The sequence below is a fragment of the Miscanthus floridulus genome, unplaced genomic scaffold, assembly GCF_019320115.1.
Source record: "Miscanthus floridulus cultivar M001 unplaced genomic scaffold, ASM1932011v1 fs_905_4, whole genome shotgun sequence".
Lineage (NCBI taxonomy): Eukaryota > Viridiplantae > Streptophyta > Magnoliopsida > Poales > Poaceae > Miscanthus > Miscanthus floridulus.
Window position 1 is genome coordinate 44,034 of NW_027097436.1, and position 7,754 is coordinate 51,787.

At 45.4% G+C, this 7,754-nt stretch overlaps 1 long non-coding RNA gene across 1 annotated transcript; it reads right to left on the reverse strand.

Moving 5' to 3' along the window:
* Positions 1-3,938: 3,938 nt before the first annotated feature.
* Positions 3,939-6,136, reverse strand: LOC136533510 (uncharacterized). The gene is made up of 4 exons (XR_010778500.1): positions 5,584-6,136; positions 5,238-5,376; positions 4,523-4,590; positions 3,939-4,180 (listed from the first exon to the last, which is right to left on the reverse strand). It is a non-coding gene; the product is annotated as an uncharacterized lncRNA (long non-coding RNA).
* Positions 6,137-7,754: the final 1,618 nt, after the last annotated feature.

Sequence of the window (7,754 nt, forward strand, 5' to 3'; positions counted from 1 at the left end):
CAAAACTAGCCATTGTGGCCGAGATCCTCTTCTCTGCGTGGTCACCGGACAAGGCGGTGCCAGGCACCGGACAAGGCGGTAACCGCCACATGGACTAGCCGTTGCTCACTGACAAGTCGACCGTTGGGACACTGTTCATAGGGCGGTGCAACGCCACCCCCAGGGCGGTGACCAGGGTGGTGCACACGGCTCTGTCTGGTGCCCCCCTCTTCTTCCAGCTGCAGCAGTCCGTCCCTGGTGGCACCACCACTCCTAGGGCGGTGCCCACTCAGCCACCGTTCGCTTATGTTTCTTCACGTGGCTTTGATCGGGCTTCGATATCTTCGCGTCTTGGACTTCTTGCTTGTCTTCCATGCTGTCAACACCTCCTCCAATGTCTTCTTTTGAATGTTGATCAATTTCTTCATGTTCCAAACTTGGTCCAAGTCCGTGTTGCATCCTATTGAACTATAAAATAAATACTAGCAAACGCATTAGTCCAATTTGGTCATATTGATCATCAAACACCAAAATCCAAACTAAATGAGCCTAGGGTCCATTTTCCTTACAGTATAGTCATAAACTTATACCTTTTTCACAACAAAGCAAAACAGAGGTATATTTTGTAGAGATAGGTTCACTAATGTTTATAACAATGATCCAGCTAGCTGAATCAGTGAAATGTGCACCGATGGGAGTGGAAGAAGAGAGAATCTGCAAATAAAACTAATGGAAGTGTACATTGCATGTCATAGCGTAGTGGATTTGACAATACTTTGGTCAATTAAATTTGCTGGTCAGCCCTTGGCTGGGCATATTATTTGTTTGTTTTGTAAGGATTTATTATGACAGGAGTAGAAGTTCATTCTAAAGCTAGTTTGTGCACACATGCTAGCAATAAATGCAGAGTTAATAAGCAAAAAAAAATGTAGTAGTATACAAAGTTACTTTTTTATTTATTCAACATCGAGGAAAGAAGATGACTCGGGTGGTGTGTTTTTGTTTCAGCATCGATGTGCATAATGGTCCAACTCGATGATTCGATACTCTCTCCTCTTTTAGGTGAAACGCAACATTGTGGCTAGTCTTAATTATATGTGCTAGTTATCCAACCAACAGTGAGCAAGCAACATGGATGGGGTTAGTTAGGTTGGATTTTTGCCGGCATGTATAAACATTATCCTTGTCAGCCTGTGTTACGTGTGGATAGGAATAACAACATATCGACAATAACTATTATGCAAGTAATCAGACTTAAAAATAAAAGTTCATCATGACCATATCAAGTTCATATAGTTACCCTATCAATAAGCATAACTAACATGAATTAGACTTAAGCTGGTGTAACTTAAATCGATCATAACGTCGTCGTCGTTGTCGTCATCATCATCATCATGCATAACACGAATTAACTCATAACTACTAAACCATCATGTCCATTATTACTACTCAGTTTTTTATCATGACCAAAGCATGAATGTTACCAATCCATCTCTCACTCAATTAAGCATGCATACTAATGGGATCAATGATAATGATAAAAGGCCATTCGTTTAGAAATTAGAATAATACCACACCAATCCCCAAATCCCCCTTTATGCCATCGATGGTGTGCATGGTATGCGCCTGTGCCTCGGTGGTTTTAGTTATCGCATTTGAGCTTGTAATCAGACACACTAGTGATGTCATCGCTATTGCCAGCACCGGTGGTTTTCATTTGTGCAAGTGCGCTATGCGATGACACCAAGGTAATAAATAGCGGATAGCGGGTTTGTAGCGGATTGGTGTCTATGTAGTGGATTGTGGATAGCAAACGCTATTACGGATGCTAATTAATTCCAATAGTGACATCTGATAATCACGCATAAATATATGTATGTATATCATGATCATGGCACTCTAGAAGACAAGGAATGAGATGATTGTCAAGAACAAGCTATATATTGAAGAATCCAGCTGTGGCTGTGCACAAGATTCTGATTCATCTAAAGCTGTGGAAGCCTCTAATCAACAAGAAGGATGCTGAAGGAAGAGAGGATATGATCAAGAACCTGGCTAGTTGACATATTCCTTGAGGGTTCAATTTCGCCCCTCAAGAAAATCATTATTAGCCACCAAAGGTATTCCATTTTTGGTAGTTAAGTGTTCTTCCAAGCCAGTGAGTCGGTTAGTATATACGTTCTGTGAGCTGTTATGTTCCGCTGTATTGACGTTTATTATGGTCTTGCAATGCTAAGACCAGTGCCCTTCCCTTGAGCTTTAAAAAGAAAACAGAAGTTTCAAGCCTGCGCCTGTTTTAGTGCACCTATTTATTTATTTTACAAGTGCACAGTTCAATCAACAATTGTCACAACATTAACTTTTCAATCGTACAAGGAATAGTAGCAGAATTAACTAGGAAGCTACGCAGCATCACACACACGCTTGACCGCCGAGTCACAACCATTCGTGCCGTGCATTGACGAAACAGGATCGATCACGATCGCTCTCGCTCTCGCTTGGACGCCTCGGTGAACCTGACGACGTGCTCCTCCACCTTAACGTCGTCCTGGACGACGACCCCCGCCGCCAGGGCCTCCTCCACAGCCACAACGCCGCCGCCGCCTTCGCAGCCGTTGTTGTACGCGTCTCCGGCCTGCTTGTACGCCTCGACGACCTCGCCGGCCTCACCGACGACGCCCTCCACGATTCGGACGTGCTCCGTGACAACGACCTCCACGTCCTCCACCTCGTCCACCTTTGCCTCCTCCACCACCTCCGGGCACCGCCGGCGCCGGCGCCTCCTACAGAAGACGAGCAGCAGGGCGGCTAGAAGCCGAGGCATATGACGCCCACGATCGGGACGACGATGACGATGACCGTGACGTGCGTCGTGGGCGAGGGAGAGAGGGCGGTGGCGTGCCATACCCTGTCGGTGGTGGCGGCGGCGGTTGCAGCGGCGTGCCATAACCTGGTGGCAGAAGTGGTGGCGGGTGAGTAGCATAGGGTGGTGCTCCTGCCATTTCAGAGTTCTGTATGCAGAGCAAGAAGATCGTTCTGTTCTTGATATTCACACTGGTGGTATTTTTGTGTGAAGGAGACTCACCTTTGAGCTTGTTTTATAGGTAGAGAGAAGTACATTGGGCTTGGTCCAACTAGATGCATGCATACACCACTACTAAATTTTGACCCCTGTTTCAATGCCTGAAAGTGTTGCAATAGACTAGAAATAGCAACAATTTTTTTTTCCGTTGGGAGGCGTTGTAGGCGCTTGTGTGGGCAAAGCTTTGGACAACGCTTTTCTGCTTAGCGTTGCAAAATGAGTTTTGGATCTGCAACACCTAAGCATTGCAACATAAGCTTTTGCTACAGTTGTAGGTGTGGCAACAACAACTAATGCAACGCCTTAGGCGTTGCTGAACCTTGCAATGGCAACTTGTCCATGTCGTAGCAAATGGTGCACTAGCAACTAACGTGTGTTGCAAGATAATATATTGCCGCGCATAACGCGTGTGGCAACAAGGACTATATCGCAACACCAAGAAGTTGCGGCAACATGTTCAATTGCCACGCTCAAGATTTGGTTGCTATAAGGCGCAGTCAGTATTGCAACACTTAACGAGTGTGGCAACAAGGATTATGTCGCAACACCAATAAGTGGTGACAACATGTGCAATTAAACACGCCCAACATTTGGTTGTTATAAGATGCGGTCGCTATTGCTACACATAACCAGTGTGACAACAAAGATTATGTCGCAACACCAAGAAGTGGTAGCAACATGGGCAATTGCCACATAAACTACGGTTTGCTATAAGGTGCAGCCTCTATGGCTAAGCGGAATGTACGTTGCTATAGGATATATTGCAAAAAAATGTGATTGTCAATAACCACTTTTACAACGCTTTTGGTTTAGTGCCACATAACAATATTGCAGCACTATTAATTAATTATAAACCCAATAGACATCAACAAAACATTTGAATAAAGCCATAAAACCAAATTACACAATCATTCATTAAACATGCAATTCATCAAAATAGTATGTACACTGAGAACATCATGAAATCTCAAAACTTGCAGCACTATAGTATTTTCTAACATCTCAACAACACTTGCAGCCTTCCTGACCATGCTTGGGCATAGCTTATTTGGCATTTTTATGAGTGGCTTTAGTTGTGGTCATGTCATGACTCCAAGAACTCCACTAAGTTGCATCTTCCTGTTGAATAAAAACATTAACATTAGCATATGGATTAGCAAATTCAACTTATAGACGCACATAGAAAAGATCAACTAAATTGTGCAACATACAGGCTAAAATTGATTGCACGACATGATCAGGCAAGTTCAATTCTTGTTTATATAAGAAACATAGATGCTTAGGACAATAGTGATAGTTCTACATTATAGAATAGGTCATCAGTAGTTAGAAACAATGCAATCTTCTACTACAGCCAGTACAATAGTTCATCAGTAGTTAGAAACAATGCAAGCTTCTACTACAGCCAGTACAAACTAGACCAAAAAAGATCCAGTAGCTCACGAAATAAGATATACAAACCACAAGTCACAATTTGATCAACGCAGTATCACCACAAAGCTCAGAGTTAATTACACGTCACAGAACTCCTGAAAATCAATAGAAATGTGTATTCAGTGACCATTGTTAGAAAAGCTGGAAAAGAAAAAGGTTGCAGTGCTGCAAAAAAAATTATTCAGAAACTATCGTGCTGAGAAAGATGCAAAGCATGCTTTAGTTACATACAGGCACAAATATGACTCCCAGAATTCCAACAACTTTGAAACTACTTAAATGGTGCAATGCACATATTAATTTCTCTAGCTATGAAGGTTTTTTTTTCCTAAGTGGAGTTATACACTTATACCATCAATCAGAGCCTCTGTACCAAACGTCCAAATTAAACAAAACTGCAGAGTTCCTGGACACCATCTCACTAGCAAGATCTAAGCATACCATTTAAAAATCAACAATCAATTATGTAAAATAAGGAATACATGACAAAAGTTCTCTACTCGTCAATCTGGTATCATTTCAAGGTGTTTGTTCGTTTAAGGTCTCTGCTCGTCAATCTGGGATGAACGTTAGAACTTAGAAGCAGGGACAATTCAAGGATCCCTGCAATGACACCATCTCACTAAGATGTCCTAAAAGTATGCAAGCACAAAAAACTAGATGTCCTTAGCATATCAACGGATTAGGTGCCAGGTTACTTCCCAACGCATTTCATCAAACAGTAGGGGAGCCTGAGTCTTACATATCAACTTGCCAGGAGCTGCCACCGAGGTTTCCCACTGCTCGTCGTGCTTGATGCCGGCAGACCTCCGAGGATGAACACTGCGCCACCTCCTCTACAGCTAGGACGGTCCTTCCAGCATCCAAGGAAGAGCGTCTGCCTATTTGAATAATATTTCCATTGGGCAAACAGTTGTAAAGTTCTAATAAAATGTAGATGTAGATATGTAACTAGTTCATTCATCTGAATTACATGGAACGCAATCAATCATCTGTATTGTGTCAGAAATCAGATCAAGTTGTGAAAATTTTCCTGTTCCTTTTACCGGAAATATATAGGAGCTAATTACAGGAGTTGCATAATATACCTTGATTATTGCTCCCCAAATTGGTGAGTGGGCAAGTCCCGAGTACTGTGTTCGTGCGCACGCGCTTAAGCCCAGGTGCCCAGCGAGCAGCGCCCAACCGTCGCCCCTGCGCTGTGCATCGCCCAGCAGGCCACGCCTCCGCCATGCCCCGCGGCGTTGCGCATAGCGCACCGGGCCAGCCCCTCCTGCCTCGGATCCGCGGCGTTGAGCCTCAAAACGCGACGCGCTTGCGCCACGCCACACCAGTCGTGCAAGCCTGCTGCCGCCGGCCGCCGGCTACCGTGCTGTCGCGGCTCGCCGCAAGCCTAGGACTGGACCGTTGCCTGCTGCCTCGCACCCGCGACCTGCGCTCGGCTGCCAGGTCACCGTGGGTCTCTCTCCGCGCTCGGACAGCGACCTACGCTCGGCTGCAAGGCCGCGCTCGGCCAGGCATGGACTCCTTTCAGTGCACCGTTGTCGCCCCGGGTCGCTGCCTCACTGCTGTACCGAGGCGAGGAGGGAGGGGATAAAGAACGGCGGCGGCTGATTGGGGTGGCGCTACAGGCAAGCAAAAGTTCAAATCTTCTTCAGCAACGATAGCCAAAAGAATCCCTTTTTGCGAACAGATTTTCAGGAGGGGTGACGCCTATATTTGAATTGCAAGCGACCAATATTTATTTTGAGTTTGGGTGCCCAGTATTAGGTTGGAAGGATTTCCAATCGCCGGCCTTTTATCACCCTGCAGCAGACGACGGGATCCACCTGGGCCAAATTGGCAGCCCAAGCCCAGGTTGGGAAGTGACGGGCCAAATTTGTTTATTTTGGCCTAGATACATTGGTCACCATTTGTTTATTTATGATAATTCCAAAAATAATTGTAACAATACTTAAATTTGGTCACAAAATTTTACAAATTGACACGTCAGCATATTTTAGGTCCATAAGCATTTCATAAAATTTTTTAAATAACTATAAGAAAGTGCGACTATACATTGTTCACAAATAGAATTTAATTTTTTTGAACTGTCCAAACTATCTCAGATAAAGAAAATGATCAAAATCAATGTTCATCAAAATCAACGATACTTTGTAGTTGATGATGCTTTCATTAAAAATCATTTATTGTCGTGAAATCTATTTGAAGTTGTCACACGCGACCATGGGGTTTCAATTTTTTTTCCTGTCCATTTTCAAATTTTTTTATCTGCCGCTATTTTTTTCCTCTCCCCTGCAATTAAAATATTGGTTCCATTTTTTACCTTTACCCATTCCAAAAATTTTCATCCCCGCGATTTTTTTCCTTTTTTTAACGTAATCCCCGCGATTTTTCCCCCCTCTCCCGCCATGCCGCGCGTGCTCAACACGCAAAAAAAAATTCACACGAAAACTGCTCCCAGATGGCCAGATCCCAATTTCCGCCGACGCCCAAGGAACGCCGCGCCGTCTCCTAGTGCTGACCAGACGCCCACGGACGGCGGGAGGCCGGGCGGCAGTGCGGCGCGGGTGCGGGGCTGCTCCGGCCCCTTCCGTTGCCCTGGAGCGGATGCCACGGCGGCGGTGGCGCCCTCGGCTAGCTCCAGCATAGGCGACGGTGGCATTCTCGCAGGTAAGCGTCCCCCTCTCCGCGCCTACCGCTAGTCCAAGATCGAGGCCGAGCTCACCCGTATCTGCGATTGCATCCTCGCGCTGCTCGACTCCCACATCCCACCTCGTCCTGTCTGCCATCGCCGCCGAGTCCAAGGTCAAGATGAAGGGCGATTTCCACAGGTATTACCATTATCGCCAACAGATATTGCCATGAGGGAGAAGCTGCCGCATTCCAAGAAGAACTCCATTCGCTGTCCATGACCTGATCCATCTATTATTTTCTGAATCCTTCTTATATGTTGCAGGTGTTGAGGTGAAGCCTAGTAAGTCATACTTTCATGAGTCTTCTGGCGAGGGATGCTTCAACATCACCAGGTGACGGAAAGAGGGAGACCCAAAAAAAAAAAACAAAAAAAAAAACAAAAACCAAAAAAACCCAAAAAAACAAAAAAAAAAACCACAACAAAAAAAAAACAAAAAAACACACAAAAAAAAACAAACAAAAAAAAACCCCCCAAAAAAAACCAAAACCCCCACCCCCCCCCACCCCCCCCCCCCCCCCCCCCCCCCCCCCACCCCCCCCCCCCCCCCCCCCCCCCCCCCCC